The sequence below is a fragment of the Microtus oregoni genome, unplaced genomic scaffold (assembly GCF_018167655.1).
Source record: "Microtus oregoni isolate MIOR12 unplaced genomic scaffold, Mior012 000026F_ref0000081, whole genome shotgun sequence".
NCBI classification, from domain to species: domain Eukaryota; kingdom Metazoa; phylum Chordata; class Mammalia; order Rodentia; family Cricetidae; genus Microtus; species Microtus oregoni.
The window spans coordinates 19,916,286-19,942,888 of NW_024543085.1; positions in this window are offsets into that span (position 1 = coordinate 19,916,286).

Here is a 26,603-nt window from a genome sequence, read left to right on the forward strand (position 1 = left end):
TCCCACAAGCTACCAATACAAATGAAGACTGGAAGGGAGGAAGGAAGGGGGAGGAAGAACTAAACAGAATGAAAGAATCTCAAACAATAATCATTTTAGTGGTTCTTGCAACTACTAAAAACAAAACATTGCAAAGAAAAATAAAAGTGGCTGTCAGGTGCACATAACTGTGTCTTCCTGTGGTACCTGTGGCACCAAGAGGCAAACAGTGAAGAATTGTCTTATAGATTCTTCAAAAATGCCAAGTTCTAACTGGTCTCAATAATAAAGAGCTGGCGTCAGCTATCAGGGGGAAAAAAAATGCCAAGTTTCCTAAACTAAAGCCCATCTTTTCTTCCAAAGCAGTGATCAATCTGAGATGTAAACAAGTCATGGACACAGAAGGAATCTAGACTCTTGTCTATTTATTTACAAATATGTGCTGTTCCTGCACCATATGGTTTGAACCAAGACATCAGAAAGGGAAAACAACAGCAGGCCTCAGGCATAGCTGCCGCAGAAACAGCTCTGTTTCCAGGTCTGGACTGTTCTCACAGAAACATCCACTCACATTCTGTTCAGTCACCAGCACTTCTGTTTTCTGAATGCATCAATAGAACTCCACTCTCCCCTTTTCCTTGTGAGAGAATGAAATCAATGCTTGGAAAATCCACTCCTAAACGTTAGCCTTCCCTGTACAAGTGATCTTTACCTGTGAGGATATTTACACTGCTAAGTCAGATATTGTTTCAGTGACACTGTGGAAGGAAACCAGATCCGAACAGCAGTGTGATCAGTTTGCCTGTAGCTGCCTGCTCTCCAGAATTTCTGATTTCTCCCTACTTCCTGATTTCAGCTTCTCTGGTGACCTTTCCCATTCAGGATCTCTTCTTATCCCACCCATTTTCCACTGCTGCTGATACCCAGTCTGTTGTTACCAAGATCCCGAAGCTTCCTTTGTTCAGTTCACATAGGTGCTGACAGAATGTCAGGACCCTTAATTAGCGTTACATCCTTGTAGAAACTGAAGCTAGTTACCTGGGGCTGCTTCCTGGAACTCTCTCATGGGTTGGCACCTGGAGCCTTGTAAGAACCTCATCTCTTCTCAGCTCCTTCACCATCTGTAGCCTCCACTCTCTGCTATCTCTTGACTTCTCCTAACTCCCAAAACCCCCCAAATACACACACACACACACACACACACACACACACACTCTCTCTCTCTCTGCTATCTCTTGACTTCTCCTTACTCCAAAAACCCCCCAAATACACACACACACACACACACACACACATCCACTCTCTGCTATCTCTTGACTTCTCCTAACTCCCCAAACCCCCCAAATACACACACACACACACACACACACACACACACATGTATATACATAAAAGAAATTAAAACAAAACAAATTATGTCATAACACTTTAAAAATGTGACAGAAATGCTAAAGACTATCTTGTCACAATTGCTGCCTTCTGGTGAAGGTGTGGAAGCAGAAGGACTCATCTAAATTCTATCTAAGGGGTAGGAATTTGAGAATTTGACCATACTCTGACGAGAATATAGGTAACAAATACAAAGTAGACTTTCTTTTTCTTTTCTTTTCCTTTTTTTTTTCTTTTTTAAAATTTTTCTTTACTTTTTCTTGTTTTTTTGTGGGGGAGAATATGGAAGGAAAGGGAAGGGATTGTGATAGGGGTATGTGATGTGAAACTCCTAGAAAAAAAATCAATAAAAATATTATGTGGGGAGACCAAAATGCCCTTCTTCTGTTTGTTAGAATGCAGCCCCTTCAGTTCTCCTGGCCACACTTTAGAATTCTTCAGCCATCCACTCGATGCTGCTTCTCAGTCCACCTGGGAACTGGTCTCCTCTGGAGTTACTTGACCTTTCTGTTGCCAGCTCAACCAGTTCTACTCATAATAAAGATTTCAGGGAGGCAATAAAAATTTCAGAAAATGCTTTACTGGGGCATACGCTGCCCAGGAGGTGGGGGGGGAGTATAGTGCAGAGACTTGGGAAGTAGGTTGCCTAGACCTCTCTGAGAATAGGAGAACAGTTGCTTATATAACTGGTCATGTTTGTACACAGCCTACTACCTGACAAGAACAAACCCTTTGCATGGTCATACAACCTGTATGAGCATACTAGGCTTTCTTGCTCAAGAGAAGGAGGTACTCCTCTAGACAGACTGGGGACAGCTTCAGGAAACATCTAGATGCTGTAGATGAAGTCACCACGAATGAATTTAAGTGGGATCATCTGAACTGGACGTGGCCCAAATTGAGTCTTCCTGAGTCTGTTGCATGGTGTCTGGAGTGACTGTGCCTAAAACAAGTTCTCCCAAAGCAGAACCCATGAAAGCTGCCATCAGGAAAGTTGCAGTCACTTTTGTGACTAGAACCAATGGCTTTACAGAGTCTGTGGAGAGAGTGGCATCTCCCTGAGCAGACTAAGACGTTTGAACAGCCTTAACATCCATGATGATCGCTCAAGGAATCTGTGAAGAAATGGAGCTTTGTCAAGAACATCCTGCGATTCCCCCAAGAATAACAGGCCTACACTTGTGTTTATTGTCCTCTGTGAATCTCCAGGAATGACAGTAGTGCCATTTAATGCTCCACTGGCCTTCAGAATTGCTTAGTATAAGACAAATAGCTGTTCCCAATCATCCTCTGCCTGACATGTAATAGCTACTGGATTCCAATTCCTGCCAGGCATAGAGGAGAGAGGACTGAAGGTTGTCAATCAAACTGTTCATATCTAAAAGTTTCAGCAATTAAAAAAAAGAAAGAAAAAGGGAAAGAAAGAAAAAGCCTAAGTGGTGTGCTCAGTAAAAATCTATCATGAAATCAACATTCTCCTGCAGTGAGATTTATCTGATAATAATGCTTAACCCTTGGCCTAAAACCCTTAGAAAGTGTTGCATCCTCTTGACTGTAGAAGGAGCAGCGATATCTTCTTTCTCCTTGACATATTTTAGACCACACTCACTTTGGAAACATTCCTATTTACATCTTAAATCTTGAAACTATCATTGTAAATGAAATGGTCTAAAATCGTATTGTACAAAAGGTACATGCTAGAGAGATAGCATAAATTAGTGTATAGGAATTGCTTGCAAGACCAAACTGCATTATAATATAGTATATTTTCCTTCTTTTGTGTGGGGTTTAAGACAGGATTTCTCTGAACTTTTCTTCTACTGACCCTTAACTTTATTCTTCTCTTATGGAACAACAGAGTGATTGTTTTAGGTTTGTTGAGCATGTACTAAATCATATATTTTGCAAAGCACTTATGTCTATTAATTTTTATTGTCATCTGGATTGAATTTGGAATCATCTCTGAACCACATCTCTGGACATGTCTCTGGAAGTGTTTCCAGGGAGGTTTCAGTAAATGTGGGTGCTAACTTTCCTGAGCCTGGCTCACTGACTCAATAAAAATGGAAAATGAAGGAAGTTAACAGAGCTTCTGCATTCATCTCTCTGCTTCTTGACTGTGGATTTGCTCGATCAGAGCTAGAGATGCTCTCAGCACCATACCCTCCTAGGTCATGATGGATTGGATCTTCAGACTCAAATGTAAAGCAAACCCTATACACAGTGAATTGCCTTAGTCATCTAATCCATCACAGTAATGAGGAAAGCGACCAATACACACATATGTGGTCTGTCTGCCAGTTTTCAGGACTTCTCTGTGAGCTATGCCAGACTCAAGTTTGATTTATTTTTCAAACTATTAATTTGCTAATGTTTATTTAATTTTTTATGGGCATGAGTGTTTTGCTGCATGTATATATGTGTACCCCCATGCTTTCCTGGTGTCTACAGAAGCCAAAAGAGAGTATTGGATCCTCTGGAACTGGGGGTATAGATAGCTGTGGACCATATGTGGATGCTGAGACCAAAGCAGATCATCTGCAAGAATAGCAAGTGTTCTTCACTGCTGAGCCATTTCTCCAGCCCCTCAAACTCATTTGGAAATTACACAGTTTGATGCTTAGAGAAGCTGAGACAGCTGTAATGGTTTAAACAGGAAATGCCAATCATAGGTTCATATATTAGAATCCTTAATTACCACACAGTTGCACTCTTTGGGAAGATTATGGAACTTTGGGGTTGTGAAGGCTTGCTGTAGGAAGTAAAACTCTGGGGGATAACTTTGAGAGTTTATATATAGCCCTCCTGAATTTCCAGTTCACTCTCTGTTACTCCTTTCTCATTGAGGATGAATATGTGATGGCTCACACTTTTGGTCTAGCTACTTTCTACTATTTTTCCTTTCCATTATGGATTCTCCTTATGGTAACTTAATCCAAAATAAATGCTTTCTTTTTTGAATTATTTCTGGTCATGACATTTAATCACAATAACAGAAAAATAACTAATGCAAAACTTGACTAGGTTTATGTTTTTGTCTCTGTTGATAGAAGTGAGGCATCTGCTTCACTTAGCATGGTTTTTATAGGATGGCCACGTAAGGACAGTGGGTAGGTCATGACGGACAATTTAAGTTTAAGTCATTGCGCCAATCCTGACTGCAAAGAAGCTAGCAAGCTTGGGCTTATTGCAGGCTATACCAGAAATACTTTAAGCATCAATATTACCAGAGAATAAAATAGAGTGTAACAAATGAGTGAGCACAACGCTCTGTATAGATAAGAGAAGACTGCAGTTTTTTGAAGAAAAGATCCTCAGGAGGAGCAGAAGGGACTATCTTAGCTTTTTATTGATGTGAAGAATATGTCAGAGGGAAAAAAATTTCAAATTAAGAAGCCTTTAATTTGACTCCTAGCTTCAGATATTTTAGTCTAAGCTCTCTTACCAGCCTTGATCTGGCTTCATGGCAATAGAGAACTTTATGGTGGCTCAGCATGTGACAAATGTTCCTTGCTTCATGGTGGGTACACAGGAGAGAGGTTGGGACAAGAAATCCCTTCAAGGATATGCCTCCCAGTGCTCTGCATCTTCAGATATCCCCCCACCCAGTATTTGTCCAGAACTTCCCAAATAACATCATCAAGTGAGGGTCAAACACTTGCCAAATGAAACTGTAGAGTACATTTTATAATCAAACCATACCAAGCAGGAAAAGAAAGCACTCCATTTAAGAGCTAATTTTTTATTTCTTGGTTTTCTATTTCACTGTCATTAATTCTTCCCAAACTTTCCAATAGAGTGGTTTATGCCTCATAATGCTTTGTTTCAAGAGTCGAAGAAAAGTTTCACAGAAGTAAAATCGGCAAAGAAGAAAATTCAACAATTATTCTAGCAGTGGGGATCTCCTTCTCTAATTCAAGAGCAGTAGAGATTTTATGCCCTGGAGTCAGTCAATCAACTGACGCTGTCAGACAAGTGTGGTGGTTTGAAATAAAATGGCCCTCAGAGGGAGTAGCACTATTAGGACATGTGGCCTTGTTGGAGTAGGTGTCATCTTGTTGGAGGAAGGGTGTCACTGAGGAGAGGCTGTGGAGGGCTCTTTTTCTCAAGCTTCCCTCAGGGTGACAGTCGACTTCCTGTTGCCTGCAAGATGTAGTGCTCTCAGCTCCGGTGACACCATGCTCCCTCCCTCCTCACAGACCAAATCTCTGAAACTGTAAGAGAACCTCCTTAGTTGGATGTTTTACCTTATTAGAGTATCCGTGATCACGATGTCTCTTTGCAGCAATAAAAATTCGAACCATAATGAAGACAATAAGAATGACAGAGAGGAAGATTGGTCAGTGCAATCAGATCTCTGTGTTTGCTAATTGATATTATAAAGGTTAGGCTCCTTGTCTTCCACAGAGACTGGGAGAGAGAAACTTCAAGTTTTTTTGATGAGTACATTTTCTTTTGAGAAGACATTTCTGGGTTGTAAAACTCTACAAGATTTATATTACAACGGGGACAGAGAAAGAACCTATAACAGCAAGCTTTCCAAAGCATATGATCCAAGGGAAGGGAGCTGAGGAACAATAGTCAGAGAAAAAACTTCTTAGGTTTAGTCATGCTGAGGCAATGTTATAGCTAGCTCACTTGGTCACTAACTATAAGCATATCAGACTATTAGACCCTTTTTTCCTAAATGCATCTCTCCCAAATTTCTCTCTCTTTTTTCTTCAGTCTGGATAGGTTTCTCTCTATTTTAACTCTAAATGGTTCTCTTAGTCTTTAAGGGCTTCTAAAACAAAATTCAATAACTGGATGTGTTAAAAACAAAAACAAATTTATTTTTGCATTGGTTAGAGACTAGGAAAACCAATATCAGATTGTTACCAGAGTTTAGGGGGTCTTAGCCTGGACCCTGACAGTCCCAATACATCAGGTACCACCACCAGTCCATCCTTAATGAGCCAATTAACAACTAATAGAAAACAGCAGGAAAAAAAAGACTGATTCAACCACATTGGAAAGAGGGACAAAAATCCAGAGACTATAAATAAGTCCGTCAACAGAGTCTGAACATAAGGATACTGTTTAAATAGAAGGCAAGAGATACACATAATTATGCAGTCTGGTCCTGCTCATCACTGACTGACCCATCACTGTCTCTGCTCCTGTCTATGCTACAGGGTGGTCTGACAACCAATTTCTAGCCCCTAATGTCTTCAGCCACATTCATACCAGGACGGACCATCAAGCTCTTTTATCAGTACAAAAGGGATTCTTTAAGCCCTAAAGTCTTACAAGTTTCTTCCCTGTTGAAGTAGGAGCAGCAGGCTGCGTTCCTGGTGCCCAGCCACCCGCACGGTTAGCTTTACCCAAAATAATTACACAGAAACTGTATTCTTTTAAACACTGCTTGGTCCATTAGTTTTAACCTCTTATTGACTAGCTCTTACATATTGATCTAACCCATTTCTAATATTCTGTGTAGCACCATGAGCTGGCTTACCAAGAAAGATCTTAACCTGCGTCTGTCTGGAGTGGGAGAATCATGGCGACTGCCAGACTCGGCTTCTTTCTCCCAGCATTCTGTTCTGTCTACTCCACCTACCTAATTTTCTGTCCTATCAGGGCCAAGGCAGTCTCTTTATTTAACCAATGAAATTAACACAAAGCAGAAGACTCTCCCACATCATTTCCCCAAACCAGTTGCAAATCTAGAACCCAACTGGTAAGCTAGTTGCAGCAATGACTCCATTTTCTATCCATTTTCTAAAATCAATTTCCTTTATAAAATTTTTTTTTGCTGTGACCAAAAATACCTGACAAGTTACAACTTAGGGAACAACTTACTTTAGTTCACAGTTTGAGGGTATTTAGACCATCATGGTGGGGAACACAGTGGTAGAAATATGAGACGGTTTGTCACACTGTGTCAGTAGTCAGAAAGCAGGAAGCGATAAGTGCTGGTGTTCCACAGCCTTTTCCCTCACTTTTATTTATTTCACAGTCCCAGCCCATAGGTTGATATTGCCTGTAATCAGGATGTACCTTCTCTCTTCGGTTAAAGCAGCAGTTCTCAACTGTGTGTGAAGATCCCCAGAGAAGTTGCATACCAGATATCCTGCATATAAAATATTCATATTACAATTATTCATAACAGTATATTCATGAATATTACATATTCATAACAGTAGCAAAATTATAATTATGAAGTAACAATGAAAATACTTCTATGATTGGGGGAATCACCACAACACGAGAAATTGTATTAAAGGGTCTTGGCACTAAGAAGGTTTAATTAAGCACTGAGCTAAGCACTCTGAAAATTTCGTGCTTTGTTAGCATGTCACATACCCAAAAGTGGGTCTCCTAGGTTATTCCAAACTCAGACAAGTTGAGAATGGAGACTGACCACCACAAGTCACGTGACTAGTTCTTCCTTGTTTATTTATTCACGTGATGTAAATAGCTCCTCCAAAAATACTTTATATGAACCATTGATGATGAATGAGTTTTCCTTCCGTAATAGTGCCCATTGGTCTTTCCTTCACAATGCTTCAGTTTCTGTAGAAAAAAAAAATCCTCTAATCACTTTCCAGAAAATAGAAAAGTCATATGCTTGATTATAGATTACTTCAAGCTATTGAGGTTTGAATATAAAAGTTTATCAAGGGGCAACGTCTTAAATGCTTGGTCTCCACAAGGGAATGAACTTTGTCAGTGGACTAATACACTAATAAGTTCATAGTTAAGTGAGTTCTTAGTATATGGACAGAGTTGGAGGAAATAGATTATATGACATTAAAAGGTAATTTGTACTCCTCTATTCTCGGTTTCCATCTGCCATGAAGTTTAGAGTTCTACTCCACAATTCATCATTCAGTATAACTTACTACTACAACACAAGTCCAGAGCAATGGAGCTAAGTGACCATTGAGTGAAGCTGTAAGCGGAACCAATCCTTTCTCCTTCAAGGTGATTTCTGCACGCTATTTTGTCACTGTGACAGAGCTGATCATTAGATGAGGTAGAGATCAATGTGGTGAGCCTACAAGTTTCCTGTATCATCTTTATTACTTTGTTATCATTGTCTTATTGCAGAAGCTGTGCTTTTATAACCCTTTGTAATTGGGGATTTTCTCTCTTCTGAAAGTAAATTTCCTATTATTTACTATTGCTTAGTTTTCTTGGACTACAGGTAATGGAGAAAAGATTTCCAGGTCCAGTTGCCTCTCAGTGCAGCTTCTAACCAAGTGTTTTATTTCAGCCCTCTGTTGCACCCAAATTCTGCAATATGGAGGCCTCTAAGTCCTAATGAACCTGCTGCTTGCTGGCAAACCTCTCTCATATTTATTCATAAAATGTTTGCTTTACCAGGTGTACTTATTTCTTACGTCGCCCTTTTAACTTCATTCCATCATCTCTAGTGTTCTCTCATTCACCTTATATTTCTTACAGTTCCTTGCATGAAATTGTTTTTATGCATTGTGTTCATCTTACTAGTACGTTAGGGGAAATTATAGTAAATAATGAATGGATAAATTTTCATTTCACGCTGAACTGAAGTTTGTCCTATTACCTTTTAAAGAATGTAGATTGTGGCACTGAATGTATCTATTATTGCTCAAGGAAGAGTCAGGAGTGATGAAAGCCTGGGGTTGCCAGAGAGGAGCAAAGTTACTCTCCATAGAAGAAAGGGAAGGTCTGAGGGAGGAACACAGGAGTAGACAGAACAGTGGAAAGATTACAGAAGGAGGAAAACTGGAGTAGATAGAACAGTGGAGAGATTACAGAAGAGCTGCTGCAGTTGACCAAGTGTCCTGTGTTACACAGCGGTGATTTCATGCCCTCCCCAGCTACTCCATGCAGCACCAGGGTCACACCTCTTTTCTTCCATCATAGGTAGGCTCTGGGAGAAAAGTGATTAATTGCACTGCGAGTTAATTCCATACATGAAGGGAAAAAAAAAAGCAGTGCTTGTGTTCTATGAAGCCTTACTTTCCTTTACTTCTTTCTCCACATTCTTACATGCAGCAAACATTAAATACTATCTGTCAAGGTCTATACTTTATATATAGTATAGACCAATAAATATATGAGCCAATATATGAGTCAGAGGATCAGCAGGTGGCAATTGAGCTTTAGGAGATCAGCAAAGCACTGATGGGTGAATTCTAGATGGGCAAGGCCCTGAGGGCTTTGGCTCCAGAATGCCTCTTGTTGCTGCTGTGTCTTTCTTTACATTTTTGCTTCTGTCATTTTTCTCTTAGATATTCATGGTGTGAATGAATCGAAGTTAGTTTAGTAGGAAATTAATATAGGTGAAGACATGACATAGTGTTTCTCCTGCCCCTTATAAAGTAGGGACTGGAGAGTATAGAAAATATGAACAAAGAAGTATCACACAGCTAGGACTTATCAGTTTCTTTTGAAGAACCATAGAGACTATGACTTAGATTCATGATTAAGAAAAACAACTGAGTCCCAAAAGCCAAGCTGGTTCGTGTTCCTTTAATCTTAATATTGGTAGATGTGTTTCTGGTTTTCGGTGTGCATCATAGCTGAAATGAAGCTCCAGCTATCCTCTTGTCTCTGTTGTCCCCATAATCTTGGGCTACAAGCATATGTAACCACACCTAGAATTTTATGTGGGCACCAGAAAACTTGAATTCAGGTGCTCATGCTTGTACAGGAAGCACTTTTGTCAACTGAGCCTTCTCCCCAAACCCAACATCTTATTAATGAATTAAATAAATATGCACAGAATGTCATAGTACTGATTAGTTTCCAACAACTTGACACAAACATAGGCATATCTGAAAAGAGGGCATCATGAGACAATGCTTCCATAAAATGTGCCTGTAGGCAAATCTTTGAGGTATTGTCTTCATTAATGATTAATGTTGGAGGGCCCAGCCCACTGTGGGTGATGCTATTCCTTGGCCTCTGTTTCTGACTTGTAAAAATAGACAGAGTAAGCCGTAATAAGCAAGCCAGTAAGCAGCACTCATCCATGGTTTCTTCTGCAGCTCCTACCTACAGGTCCTGCCTTGACTTCCCTCAGTGATGGAGTGTGACCTGAAAGTTGTAAGCTAAAATAAACCCTTTCCTTCTTTCTCTCCTTTTCTTTACCTTCTTCCTTCTCTCCCCGTCTTTCCTCCCATGTTTGTGTGTGTGTGTGTGTGTGTGTGTGTGTGTGTGAGAGAGAGAGAGAGAGAGAGAGAGAGAGAGATAGACAGAGACAGAGACACAGAGAGAAATAGTACCCTTGGTCATATTTATCATACCCCATCATCTATAGATTCCCTTATGTTTAGAGAAAGCTCATTACCTAAGGGCCAAGAGAGGAGAAACAGGAAGAAAAAAATCATTCCAACCAACCCAGATAGATTGTTCTGCAGCATATAAGCTGACAGCTCTTTTCCTTAGGACACAGAAATTGAATTAAAAATTAAACATCACACACTTTGGGCTAGAAATTACTATGAAATGAGGAATCAGGAAGATACATGGTTCGCCACTATCAGCTAACAACTTTGGAAAAGTCAGTAGAAAGAGAAACCTTTGTTTCTACAGGGCTGAATAGAGGATAGTGTGAATTTATGCCATGCAACATATAGTGTCTAACCACATCAGGTGATGTGTTCATGCAACATATAGTATCTACCCACTTCAGGTGTTGTGCTCATGTAACATATAGTGTCTACCCACATCAGGCAATGTGTTCAGGGCCCAGCTGCTCAGCTTGTCACTGGAGAGGGTGTAGTACCCTGAGATATTTTGGTTGTTGATTTACTTTGTTGTTTTCTTCCTCTCCTTCCAAAAATGCTGCAAAAATATGAGTTGGCACACTTAAATGGAGATGCCAAAAGCTAACATCATTTAAAATCCTGAAATACCTTCTAAAAGGAAAAGAATAAACCATATTTAAAATTTCTGTGAGTCACAAAAAACAGAAATCAGAGGAAATTCCTAGAATCTCAATGACTTCCCATCTCTTAAACGTAATAATGGAGCTGGTAGGTCTGCCTGGTCTTTTATCAGCACAGTCGTGAGAGCCACGTGTAGTCAGCACAACATTTGCATCGTGGCAAGACTATTACTTGACTATGCAGTGAATGAAACGTAGAACCCGAACATAAAATAGACACCCTTTTAATAAGTGAAGCATTAAATGAGGAACCACTTTCTTTCATGAGAATATATTACTTGACTCTCCGCAAAGACAAACTCATTGGATTTAATTTTGAGAAAATGATTCCTTTTTCAGCAGAGAAGGTTTGATTTGGCTGTGGGTTAGGGTGCAAACAGGCTATTAGAATAATATTTCAGCATTTTTTTCTAAAGAATGGCCCATTAGTTGCTTGTGAATATTCATCCCACAAACCTCCTATTCTATCATGTTCAAAGCAGAGCTGTACTATTATGATGTTTTCATTGATGTAATTAATAACAAACATTGCTCGTTAACTTGGTTATCACCAAATTGAGCACTTGACAAATGTACTCAGGACCCTGCCCTTATAAATTTAATTTAGATAGGAGGAAAGTTATCCGCCCTACAACGTGGAATCAAGGGTATAATTACTGTGAAAATAAATTTTGAAAGTTGAGAACACATTTTACTGAGTTTATAAAAGAAAGAAAAGGGTTTTTTAATGATTATATTTGTCGGTGTGTATGTGTGTGAGAGAGAGAGAGAGACAAAGAGACAGAGACAGAGAGGTGTATGGGCTCCTGTGGAGGCCAGGGGAAGGTATCCCCGGAAGTTATGGCAATTGTGAGCTGCAGCTGTGGATGCTCAGAACTTAACTGGGGTCCTCTAGAAGGAAGAACGGTGTTCTTAACCCTGAGCCATCTTCTAGCCCCTAGTTTTTAAATTAATTCTTCTTCAGTTTCTCATATTCAAATAATTTATTGTACCTTTGCAATATATCACACAAAATGAAATGTTAAAAAATCATTTATAATGCTAGAAACAAGAATGCAGCAAAAAGCAATGACATGTAGCACAAAAGACTAAACTACAAAAATGACAATAATCTACCGCTCTGCTCTACTTTTTACCCTGTAAGCAAGAAAGTCTACCTCTTGTGTATAATCGGAAGAGTTAAGGACTGGGACACAAGAAAATCCACCATATTACAAATCTACATATTGTAAACATTAAAGCATGTAAGGTTAGATGAGTGTCAACTGATCACAAAATGTTCTAGGGAACTGGATAATTATGAATTAAAGACAGAGAATAGGAGTTTAAACCACACTATATTAATTTGAAATTTGTTTAAAGGCTGGATTTGTGTTTATACTCATGATGTTTGGAAGAAAAATCAGGATGTAACAATAGGCTTTTTCCCCCCTGTACTATTCTGATCCTTCACGCACATGATCATGCTGGGGATATGAGGTGCTAAAAATCAGGTGGACACTGGCATGAACTTGACCAGACATAATTAGTAGGTAGCTAGAGAGGAAATTAGGTTCCAAGAGGCCAAGGCAGATTTCTGTTTTATCCATTGTGTAGGTCAGGAAGTGAAGCAGAGAGGTTGCTTCATGAACAAAGTCCCACACTTGGTTAATTATAGTACTGGGAATCAATTCTAAGTTTTCTGCTTCTAAAGCCACCATCTCTTCCACAAGGCTGTCTCCTGAAAAAACAACAAAAGAGCCTCATATGGCATCTGATCAACAAAGCAACTTTACAATTAGCCTTCGTTTAATAAGAAAATCAAGAGCAAACAAGTATGACCCACACTTTCCTAATCTTCTCCCATTTTGCTTAACCTCCACCAAACCTTAACTTTTCTCATCCTGTGGTCCCCTCAGATATACTATCAAGAGCTGAGGTCTTAACATCTAAAAATGAAGGCAACCATTGCCTTTTGCATTTCAAGCTGGTCTGGCATACATCTATATCACTAGGAAATGTGCCATGTGGAGACTCAACGAAATCGAATGCTCTTCTAGGCTGATGAGAACACAAGAGCTGATGAAAATGGTCTCCTAGGCTAATGTAAAAAACAAATAATCAAAATAAAATACAATGAGAACTTCAGGCAACTTTAGGGAGGAGTTGGATGTAACAGTTTTGGACACTAGTACTTTCAGAGGCCCTATACATTAAACTGCAAAAATAGGAGTCAATTTCACAAAAGCATAAAGACATGTGTATCCATGTGGAAATAACAATGGCTCTGTTCCTTATTCTGGGATCTATTGCGTTTACTCCTTATGTACCATCTCCTGTCTAAGGTCTCCAGCTGCCTTGATCTACCCTGACTATGCACAACAACTTATGCTCAACATCTTTTGTTCTCTTTCTCTCAAAACTTATTGACCCAATTTCCCCTTCTTAGCTGTTTGTTCTTTACCTGGAAAATTTCAAACTTAAAACCCTACTCTTTCAGATTTAAATATATATATTTATATATATTTATAAATATATATATTGACCTTAAAGGAAATGCAATATTAAATAATTAAATATCCATGTAGGTGACCCCAATATAACTTTTTAAAACTAATTTCCAAAAGATTGCTTATTCTGCTTGTTATCATTCAGACTATACCAAAGAGCAATGGTTCCTAAACCTGTAGGATTTTTTTTTAATCTTAAAATGTGGTGAATATAATAAATGTTTTGAACCAAGCAACTAATTTGACCTTTCTTAAACATTTTAAAGTAAATTACAGCTATCAGCATCCCTGCCTATAACTTAGGTTGCCAACTTAAAAAGGAATTGGCATGCCCTCTTCTTCAAAGGTTCACTGCACTTTTCAGTTGCTGGCTGTGTTAGTAAGACTCTTGAAACTATGGAAAAAATACCTGGAGAAACATTTTAAAATAAGGATAGTCTGTCTTGTTTCAGTCTTGGAGGTTTCATTGTATGGTTTGTCATTGTTTTCAGACCTGAAGCAAAACACAAGTTCCATGGGGGAAAAACATAGAAAAACCTGTTTACCTCATGACATCCAGGAAGTCAAGAGGGGAAAGGGGTAGGAAGTGACTGAGAACAACGCATACTTTTCTAGGGCATGTCCCTAGTGACCTACATCCTCCTAAATTTCTGAAGAAACCTTTAAGACCTCATTCACCTGTTAAGCAATATGTCTTATAAGAAAACTCAGTTTACCACCATGAAGTCATACAATGGCTTCAGGTCAAAGCTTCAAAATTATAAACACTAGTAAGAGACAATGTTACGGAAAGAGGCTGCTTGTTCATCTCGGCTGCTGGGCTTGCTTAGCCCCAAAATAACCACATAGAAATCGTATTAATTAAAACATTGTTTGGTCCATTAGCTCTAGCCTCTTATTGGCTAACTCTCACTTCTTGATTTAACCCATTTTTATTAATCTGTGTATCACCGTGTGGCAGTGGCTTACCAGGAAAGACTCAGCATGTCTGACTCTGGTGGCTCCATGGCGGCTCTCTGACTCTGTCTCCTCTCTCCCAGCATGCCATTTAGTTTTCCCTGCCTACCTAAGTTCTGCCCTATCAAAAGGCCAAGGCAGTTTCTTGATTCATTAACCAATGAAAGAAACACATAGAGAGAAGGATCTTCTACACCAAGACAAAAGTCAGTTTTAGTCAACATAAACATGAATATATTCCAAGACTGTTTTTGAAATAACCCTTCAAAGATTCATAAGTAGCTTCCTGATGTAGTGATAGGCGAGCAGGTCTGCTTTTCATCCCGCTCGACTCCTGCACGGCTAGCTTTACACCCGAAATAACAGCACACTCATTCATTTAAACACTGCTTGGCCCATTAGCTCTAGCCTCTTACTGGCTAACTCTCACATCTTGATTAACCCATTTCTATTAATGTGTGTAGCACCACGAGGTGGTGGCTTATCAGGATGATTCTAACCTGCATCCATCTCAGAGAGGAGAGTTATGGCGTCTGCCTCATTGCCTTCTTCCCAGCCTTCTGTTCTGTTTACTCCGCCTACCTAATTTTCTCTCCTATCAAAGGGCCAAGGCAGTTTCTTTATTTAACCAATGAAATCAACGCAAAGCAGAAGACTCTCCCACATCATCCTGATACAATTGTCTTTCCTAAATGTACCCAAACAACTTCTGATGTACTGTAAAAATAAGTAAACTTATCAGTGTGTACTGAATCAGGAAAACTGTGGCCTTGGGAAATGTAGCATATTTAAGGAAAAAATAAAGTAGCACAGGAAAGTTTATGGGGACTGATGGATCATTCTAAATGTAAGTGCTCAGTAATAAAAATTCTCCCAAGTGTCTCCATCCCTGTCTCAGGGATTTGTTAATTACAAATAACAGCCTAGAGTGGAGATGAGTGACCATTCTGTCTTTCCTGTGACAAAACCCTGAGAGGAATAATTTAGTCTGTAACTGCCAAAGTGAGTGTAGAACCCATATGAATGGAGGTAAGACTGATTTTGATTATTGGTTTCAGTCTATGGGATTTGACTTCATTCTTCTCAGACTGTGTGAAGGCAAAAGGCACATGTCAGCACAGAGCTGCTTGCCTCACAGCAGCCTGGAAACAGGGAGAGACAAAGAAAGGACGTCTACAGTAGCATAGAGTTCCGGGGCACATCCCCACCATTTTCTTTCCCCAACTTAGGCCCACTATGGCAAAACTGCCATGAAACTGTGAATCAGTGTACTGATCCACTTGTTAGAACAGAGACCTCAGGATTCACCCTTTTGATAACTGGAACCAAGAGCTAAAGAAAAAGCTTTCTGTGAATGAAGACCAGAACATGGAAAGAGTCACAAGATTAGTATATGAGAGAAGTTATTTGTTGGAAAGATTCAAAACAATCCCCCTACCTTGGGAGGTACAGAGAATGTGAAAGTCCTTGCTGTATATAGGTTATTCCTATCAAAATGACCCAAGACAGTATGGTCTCCAAGCTTTGAACATAAACCTGGAGCCAATTCTGGCCCACTTTCAGCCTGGATGTGTTTCTCTCTTTAACGAGCAGTCTCGTTTTCTGTTACTGTCCATGTTTCTGTCTCAATCATTGTTCAGGGACTTAGAAAGCCAGATGTTTCCACAGCCAACTTCTGAACTCAGATCTGCACCACATCTTTAAAACCCAAGCCTTTTGGGAGGACATTTCATATCCAATCTTTAATCCTCTCCAACTTTGATTCATCAAGTGGCCTCACACATTGATTTGTCTTTCTAATAACAATTTCCTATGCTACACATTATTAACATGAGCTTCTAAGTGACTTCTTGGCTATCTTTGTCAGAAATCAGCAGTTCTTAAGTATCAAATCTCTAACATTTGGACAAACTGAGAAAATTAGATTTCTTTGAATGTGTTAAAGAAAAGATGTGGTGATCTCTTTGAGACTCAGACTCCAAAATCTGCTCTTTTCCTCTTTCTCTCTCTCCCTCCTTCTCCCTCTCTTTCCTCTTCCCCCTTCTTAACCCAAATCCTTCCTTCTCCCCACCTCTCTGCCTCTGGGTGGCTCTCTTCCCTACTTCTAGCCACTTCCAACTTACTTTAGTCTGTTAATTTTCAAAATTAAACCTGTTGACTTCCCTGTCCTCCATATGCATAATTAGAATTAATCTGTACTGTCTTGGATTCATGTTAGAAAGGATAAATAACTCAGATATTTACATAGACGTTATAAGAGAGTAAATTTGTGTTCTGCTTAACTTTAATCAATGTGTCAGGCAGCAGATTAGAGAATAAAGCGCACACATCTCAGTCAGTAAGGAAAAGAGTGCCTCTCAGTCTGGAATAACAACAGTTCTGTAAAACCAAGAGACGCCATCTTCCACGACACAAACAGGGATTACCCCCTAGTACACAAAGTCAGATTCTTTCTGGGGAGACAGAACATGCTTAATTTGTAACCTCTTCACACATAACTCCTAAAACCTATGGCCATTCATCTTTTTAAAAATTGAAGGAATTTTAAGCCACATGATGTTTTAATAGTTAGCTAAGCCAATTGCTTAATATTCCTGAGGAGAAAAGGCCTTGTCAGATACTTCAGAATCTGCCTTGGTCAAAACACAAAATGAAAACACATTGAGTTTAAAGGTCTAACTTAGCTTTGCTTCAGAGTTCTCAGTCAGGCTGCCCTCCCACCCAGGAAGAGTTCAAAGAACTCTAGGCAGCAACATGGGGAGGCAGTATTTACTGTTAGAAAATGAAAATGAGACAAGACAGGAAGGGGAGCTTGGTTACTGTTCAGCCTTGCCTTACTTGGGTCGGTTGGCTGCCTGTATGTAAAAGAAGCTCACTAGCTGTAAGGGGTGGAGATAAAGCAGCCTGCAGCAAAAGTGTGTGTCTATATTAAAGCATTCGCCAGGCTAACAGTTTGTAAATAAGGACTTCTTTTCCCAAATTCAGATTAATTTAACATCTTCTATCACTGTCCCCTTGAGTAACATGGAACTTTACAACTGTCTGTCATGAGCTTCCTAGAACCCCGCCCTCCTTCCACTGAAATTTTCACAGAGGGACAAAACTCCTTCCGTACATATTCATGGATTCATCTCTCAGAAGCACTTTATCAACCACAGTTGAATAATTGGCTTAAATGGATATGATTGCCTTCAAATTAGCCACTGTTTTTTTTTCTTCAGATTGTCTTTATTCTTTCCAACATTCTAATAAGTGAATATATTGGGTTCAGATGTTGTTTGTGGGTTCATGCCTCTAGGTGTTGAAGTAGAGGGAAAGGAATTGCACTATATGTTCAGCAACGAATTCCAGTAGCTAGGAAAGAATGGTGGAAATGCACTAAGCCATCCCAACTGACAAGATAAAAAGATTCCCCCACCTTTCTTTAATTTCCTTTTGTTTTGTTGTTGAAGCTGTTTGCTTGGTTGGATTTTTGCCTGTTTAGATTAAAGAAAAGTTTTTAGAGAATTGCTATCTTGAGGCAATCTGTACATGCATTTTTTTTCAATTTAAATAGTCCTAATCTTTCCCAAGGAATCCTTTCCCCAACAAGTAAATATTTAAAGAAGAATCACTCCTCTATGCATGCAAATAGAATTGAATAGTAGTCTTCAAAATATGTCTTCTGATAGCTCCAGAATAAATGAAGTAAAGGTTATTTTTTAAATGGCATCATAGAGTCTAATTTTATTTGGAAAACGGCTTTGTTCATTATCCTCTGCTTCTACAAACTCAATTTAACTAACCCATTCTATTCAGAAAGAAAGAGAGAGAAGAAGAAGAAGAGAGAGAGAGAGAGAGAAAGAAGGAAGGAAGGAAGGAAGGAAGGAAGGAACATGGGAGTGCAAGCAGGCACGCTCAGGGCAGTTTCTGGCAACTCGGTGCACGAGTTCTGTGAAGGGTGTCTGTAAAATGCTACCTTAAAAGAGCAACACTTCTGTGAGAGGACAAACCAATATCTGAAGCAAAATAGTGTCAAGGAGTCCTCAAGTGACCATAGTTTGAATATCTCCTCAGCAGTTAAGGAGTGGTTTCCTGGTATCACATTCATTCATTCCAAAAGTGTTCACTGGTCAACTAAATGCCACCTTAGCATCTCCAGGCGTGAAGAGCGCACAGTCCAGAGGCATAAGAGGCCTTCCCTTAAGGACTTGTCTAGATGAAAGGACTCCTCTCCCTGTGATAGCAGTGCTGTTGAAGCTGGCTCCTTACTGATTCGTTGGTACGTGTGTCTTTCAGGTTTGAAATGTTTTGAGCATACTCGTTCTCCTCCATAGTTTTAATTGTAAATTTTAGGAACAGGGAAGAAGTTCACAAACTTGACACCGAGTGAAGACAACTATAATAGATGGAAGGACCACTGGGAGAATTCAGCAGGGATTGCTGTGGGGATTTTGTGGGGGGATGATAGTGGAATGGGGTTTGCCTGTCAAGAAAGGAGTTGAGGACGGAACTCGCAAGAATAGGAGGTGGCCTATTAATGATAATATTTGGTAGCTGCTCAAGATGTGTCACTAAAGACAGTATTTTAAATTCACATTGATGTTAAAAACGTTTTGATTACTGCAAAGTTTTTATGGCCCTATAAACCTCTCTGCCAATGTAATAATCCAAATCACACCAAATCAAACCGAATTAGAAAAAACCCAGGTTTAATGGATGCCAGTGCTTTCAGGTGGCCGGGAAAGAGGAAGGAGAACAGAAAGACCACATGTTCATTATCGGGGGTGGGGTGGGGGCAGTTTAAAAACTTGTGGGAGTGATCTTGACCCTCTCTGGGAGGGGAGGGGTCACCATTTGCCGGGCTTTCTCGGAGGTGGAGTCTGTACAGAAGCAACTCCCAGGGGAGGGGTTTGGGGTGGAAAGCTCCAGCCGAACATTTTATACTCTTTGGATATAGTGGTGCCAGGGGACTGGGGTGACAACTGGACCCAAACATCCCAGACTCTTTGAATATAGGGGTGCCAAAGGCTGGGGTGACAACTGGACCCAAATGTTCCAGACTCTTTGAATATAGGGGTGTCAGGGGGCTAGGGTCTCACTTCCAATCAAACAATTACCTTTCAGAGATATCTAAAAGCATTGTTAAAAATAAACAAAAAAAAAAAAGGAAGGGAAACAAAAGGAGAAAATAAGCAACTAACAGGATTCATTGGGTTCCAGAAATGTGTGTTTTGGATGAACTTTCTGCCGAGTTCCTGGGCGACGGCTGCGGCAGTCCCTGAACTCTGGACTGTGGCGCTCCAGAGAAACTGTGGGAAGGTCTTTTGGCTGCCCGCCATCCTCTGAACTGCAGCTGATAATCCACTAAAGTGCAATAATAATGGAAAATTATTCTGTCTTGTTCCAAATGATTTCAGTATTATTTGGAGAGTATTCAAATGCTTTTGAATTAAGAGGATGATTACAATCTTAAATTTTAGGAACATTCAGAAAACTTAAAATAGCTCTATTATTCTGAAGTTGAAGTATTTTAAATCTTCAGGCACATTATTTTATAAATTCTTGCATATATCAAAGTCTAAATAATTTCTTCATTTTAAAAGGAATTTATATGGGTTAATATCTACATATCTACATCATATTCCTATAAATTTCTAATGTCAGTGAATTATTGTCGCATATTATCTTGTTAGCAGATTAATTATGGGGAAAAAATCCTTACAACTTATGAATGTCACCATATGGAGAACCAAAATTCTCAGTGCTGATGGTATATTGTAGCCTAGCTAGGGAGTGAACCAAAAATTTAGCTATGCACAGTGCCTCAATCCTGACCTCTAGAGGTTGTTGTGAGAATAGCAGAAAAGTTCCACAGTCACAACATTTGGCTGGATTCTACTAAAAGATTCAAATCTGTATGGACACCCACCTGTCCCAGATCAAGGCAAGCCCATGAAGGAATGATCTTATTGTAAATATGATATTATCCTAGAAAGGGTAATTCCAATCTTTTTAATTTACGATGCAATCCTTAATTCCAGCTGATTGGAATTTCAAACCTATTCGCATCCTGCAGTAACTCCTCCACTCACTCTGGGCTCTAGAGAAGGTGGTAACTCATCAACAGTTTCTTATTTGATTCTTGATGATGACTGGGAAGACATTAACTTTTCTTTAGTCTAGCATTCAGGACTTACATCCTAATCTTTGTTGATTTTTATGTGTCTAATACAAGGTTGATTTTAAACACTGATGGGGATGTACTGATGTGTGATATTTTCTGAAACTTTTCACATGTTTAGATCCCAAGATGGCAAAACAGAAGCCTACAAACTGCAGCTAATTAAGTCAATTTGTTCACAAACTAATTACTGATTTAATTAACATGAAGGAATGTTACTCAACTCACCACTAGTCCTTATGCTGCTGAAGTGTTGTTCTCATACAGACTTAGAAGGAGGACCGTGCTTGCAACTGACTCCTGCGAATCTGTTCTCCAGGAGCTGACTCCTCAGGCACCTTCTGGGCTCACAGCACTGGGCACTCGTATGTAAGGTCAGAGAACTTACAACTCCCAGAGCCAACAATTCCCTAAAGGACTTGAGAAAAAGTCCAGTACCAAACCCCACCACACCTCAACCATTCAAGACCAAGGTCCACTTTTCCATCCCTAAAATGGGAAGAATACAAGTCCCGCAGCATCACCAGATCTGTGGGTTGCCTTGCTTGCAGGTCATTGCCTCTCACTGAAGAGGTAGAGCTCAGGAAAAGGTGTGGGTGTCTTCTAGAGGCTCAACACCTGGCACCTGGGAGAGCTGATTAGGTGTCAACACCCAGTGGTGGCTAGGTGCTAAGTGAAGGGGAGCTTTCCCACAAGTACGCATCATACATCTGAGGCCCATACAAGAAAGTAGAGATTACCAAATTATCTTCGTAGCTCTCCTCTCTAGTTTATAATCTTCTGTTCCATTTTGGACATGGATGACAAACGTGTGCGTGTGTGTGTGTGTGTGTGTGTGTGTGTGTGTGTGTTTGAGAGAGAGAGAGAGAGAGAGAATATATGCATGCCTATATGAATGGGATGATCTGTTTGCTCGTTTGGCACCTGGATTTAACTCTGTCTTGAATTCTCTGTCCAGTCCCCCCATTAATCCACCGTGCTGCACAAGATCAAAATCCTCCAGCTTAATTTCCAGCTGCAACAATTCATCTGGACATAACCTTCACAAGGAGGCAGAGCATCCCACACGGAAAAGTATTAACCCCTGAAGTTCCATAGACGTGCCCAATTCATGAAATTGCCTCACCCCCAGGGATGATGGTGCAGTAAAAAAAAATCACAGAAACTAAGCCTCCTTGCCTGCCTCCCAGTTAACATTTATAAACTTAAAAGCACAGAGGATCCCGATCAGGTTAGGGTTAAAATAAGTGCTAAAAGTATTTAATAGTACAGGAAATGTATCATGGAACAGGCAGAATTATGGCTCAATCACAGCTACTGTGTCCATTAGAATTTGTTTGAGCTGGTGGCTCTGGATCATAGAGGGTTCAGAAATGCTATGGAAAAAAATTCCCTTGTCAGATAAAAAGGAACAACTGAAATTCATGAGTACAAACTAGGACCATGCAAAATAATTTTTTTTTCTTACATCCCACACTATTCTTGCAAGTTGTAGCTGACATTAATACTTGTGGAAATTTCATATGCAATTAATCCCCAAACTAATTTCCTGATGGTGAAACACATGAAGCATAGTTTATATAATTTTATTCCCATGCCAGATTTTATAAGGATGCTACCAGGCAAATTAAGAGAATCATTTTGCTTGGTTTATTTGAGATTGAAAGAAAGGTTTATTTAGTGCTTCACTTGAATGGGTTCTAAATAGAACTCTTTATTTATGGTAGCTGAGTTACTACAATAAAATATAAGTCAGCTTATATTTGTTGCTATTATATCTGTGATGATTCTATGTAAGTACATAGAATGTACTTATCCTACATAATTATTCTCATTGAATACCACTTATCAGAAAGACTTGGGACTGGATTCTTTCTGAATGAAATGAGGACATGACCACTCCAACAGATGATTGAAGAGAAGGTTTCTTATTGTAGATATGAGGGAGAAGAGTGCAGCCTGAGGCACATGGAAGGGTCCAGACTGAACTGGGGGAAGGAGGGAATGAGAGAAGAAGAGGAGAAAAGGGAAAAAGGAGAGAGGCCCACAGAACCAAGAAAGCCTGGAAACCGCGAAGATGTTGCCAAAATGGCAGGGTTACTCAGGAAAGAGAAACTAGGGGAAGCGAAGCCCAGCTCCTGGGCTGCAGAGGTTTAAGGTAGTGAGTGGAGTAAATGCTGAGAGGAGCCAGCCAAGGACTTAGTGAACCTCTGGGCCACCATGTGCTTTGTTATGCTAATGGGCACCACAGAAATCCTTTGTCCTGGGTTTCTTTGGGACCAACACCTTCCAACTGAAAATTTTAATCTTTGGGAAATCTTCTGATGGATAATGGGCTGTATTCTAACTATGAGATCCACGTCTGAACACGAGATTCAATTTTATCTCATGAACACTTTTACGCCAAGGCTGAGAATAATTTGTAGGCCACTTCCAGCGCATGCGCCTTGTGACTGGGCTCTACATCCTATTAGGTCAGGCTTCAGATGTTCCAGTCCCGTCTCATCAGCACTCAGCACACTTCAGATTCGGGAGGACTTTGGATTTCCGATGAAAGACGTCCATCCTACATTACTCCCATGTTTTATTTTTGAACAAACCTTGATCATTGACATATGGATGTAGATAGACATTTATTACAAATCACTTTCCTGTAATCATTTATATTTAAAATGTTTATTGGTCTATTTGTAAAAGTATAGCTATAGTTTCATCTTTTAAAACTTGCTAATTAAATTATGGAAATCGTAATAAGAGTTGTGAAATAGTTTGATAAAATGACTCTGATAGGTGACATTAACAGAGACAGAGAGATTACTGAACAGGTAGAGATTCAGCCACACCTGACAGCCTGAGTTTAATCCTGGATCCGCATAATAGGAAAGAACCAACCTCCGCCCCCATGCTGTCCACTGGGCTCTGCAAGTGCACCGTGACATGTGTGCACCACCTCCAACAATGAATAATAACCAAATAATAAATGCGAATTTTAAAGTTTTCACTACTTAAATGTTATCAACCCGCCAGGCTCTACCATCAGCCTCCGAGCACACCGGGTTCATTTAGACTGGATTAAACTCTGGGCACAACTGGATTATTTAGATTAGATGAACTTCTGGGCATGCTGATGAGAGTTTATCTTAATTAGGCTAATTTAAGTGGGGAAGCAAAACCATCCCCCTTTCCTGGGGTTCTAGAATCCACAAACAGAAGAAAGTTGAGCCAATAGCAGCATCCAGTGTTCTCCCTTCCAGACAGCAGATGCAAAAGGACCAGCTGCTTCAGGCTTCTGCCACCAGGACGTACCATGATAATGGACTGGTTCCAGAGCTCTTCACCAAAATAGATGATGATTCCTTGGTAGCTTTTGTCAAGGTATTTTATCACAGCAACAGAAACAGAACTAGGACAGAGGTGAGGGGCTTCACAACCTAGAATCACAGGTCTGGTTTTATCTGAGTTTCAAAGTCAATTCTACTTTGTAAGAGCTAATTTTTTTTAACCAGTTTAGAGAAATTTACACAGAATGTTTATTATTTGCCAAGTATGGCAAGGCCTTTTTTAAAATTTTATTTATTTATTTTTTCAGTGGGTGGGAGGGAAGGAAGGCTGTTGAGACAGAGTTTCTCTGTGTAACAGTCCTGGCTGTCCTGAAACTCACTTTGTAGACCAGGCTGACCTTGAACTCACTGCAATCCACCTGCCTCTGCTTCCAGAGTGCAAAGATTAAAGGCAAGCACCACCATCTAGCAGAATTGTTTTCTTAAAAGAGAAAGAAATTTCAAGGAATGAAATTTTAAATCATCTAAAACTTATTTTTTCCCAAAATACTGCTAAATCCAAGTCCTTTTTGTGTGTTCTGCATTGGAGACATACACAAAAATCGGGAAAAAGCACGGGTTTATTAAGAAGTCTACTCTTAAGAGATACACATTGAACAAAAGTTATTTTTAAAGTTACTTGAGAAGTCACATTTGACACTCTGGTTATTCAATGTGTCCTTGCTAGTCTGTTTTCACAGTAGGTACAAAGTTCACAACAGTAAGCAGTAGATATCAAAAACCCACACAAACAAGCTCCCAGCTCAAGTTCATATCCCATGCTCCAAAGGAGCACAGAAGCTGGAGGAGACGTCTACTTGTCATAATTACATCTTGTATTTACTGAGAAGAAAATAGCGCACCTAGGAGACAAGAGTGAAGACAGGCAAGTATACTCTGGGGTACATTTATAAACATTCTTATATTAGTGAAGATATAACCTGTAGTATAATAGCAGTTTTTAATTGTCTCATAAAGCTTTCTCCCAAGTAAGAACTAGGGAAGCAGAGGTTTATTAATCTCTTTCTCTCTAAACCCCTTCCTACAGCAAGCATTACAGGGAGGCTGTGATTGAGCTTACTAAGTATCTTAGAGTTTCTATTGGTGTGAGAAAAATACCATAATCAAAAACAACTTGGGGAGGAGTTTATTTAGTTCATATTGCACTTCCACATCATGAGGGTCCATCATCAAAGGAAATGAGAGCTGAGAGCAGGAACTGAAGGCAGGAGCCTGGATGCAGGAACTGAGGCAGAAGCCCTGTGCTTAGTGCTGCCTACTGCTTCCCACTGCTTGTTACTTACGGCTTCCTCGGGCTGCTTTCTTACAGCACCAATACCGCAGCCCAGAGGTAGCACTGCTCACTGTGAGCTGGGTCCTCCCACATCAATCATCAATCAAGAAAAGGTACCACAGACCAATCTGTTGGTGGCATTTCTCAATTGAAATTTCCTAAAATTACTCTAGCTTGTGTCAAGTTGACATAAAACTAGCCAGAACACCAAGTCACTGAACTAAGTGCCCATCTCTTCTGTTTGTTACAGTTGTTCTCTGAAATGAGAGAAATGCTTAAATTTTGAAGACCATTTTAGTAATCAGTTCAATACTTATTATTTTACCAAGTTTGTATAGGTTATTCAATTAAAATTTAATATAATCATTATCTGCAAGTGGCTTTTCGAATAATCATTAATTAAATAGTCATTTTATTTTAATGAAGGGAAGAAAAACATCTTTCAAGAGACTATTTTTAATTAATGTGTTTATTCTCTCCAACTTGTAAGACATTAGTATTCACGCCTTGTGTCTGCTGTGAAGTACATATCACTTGTGTCATTAAGAAAAGGAAATTATGACCAACAGTGAACAATAGAAATATTGCCAAGAAAAATGAGTGTTTATCTGACTAAAGCTTTCAAACATGACTTCTGAGATGATGATGTATTATTTTACATCCCATGAATAAGAAGAGACAACTGTAACTATAGTTACCAAGTACACCAGGACCTCTACTTTCCAGAATAGCTTCCAAACTGAGTATTTATTCAAGAAATTTGCTATGTGAACACAGCCAGGGGCAGGAGGTTAGAAAGAAAACTTAAATGTACCTGTCACAAACAATTTATTATGCACTTTCATTATCAACATCTTTCATGAAACACTTTTACTTCAAAATATACTTTCAGAGATAGTCTTCCATAAGTTGTCTATGACAGAAAAATAACAATAAATAATCTTTGTTTAGCATAAAAGGCATTTATTTCTTTCATATTACATGTTCAGAATGCTTTCTCTGGGTTCGGCTAAACTTCGATATTTTTAACAGAAAGGAAGAAAGTTCTGTTGCTTAACCAAAAATTAGAATGCCTCAGAAAACAAACACT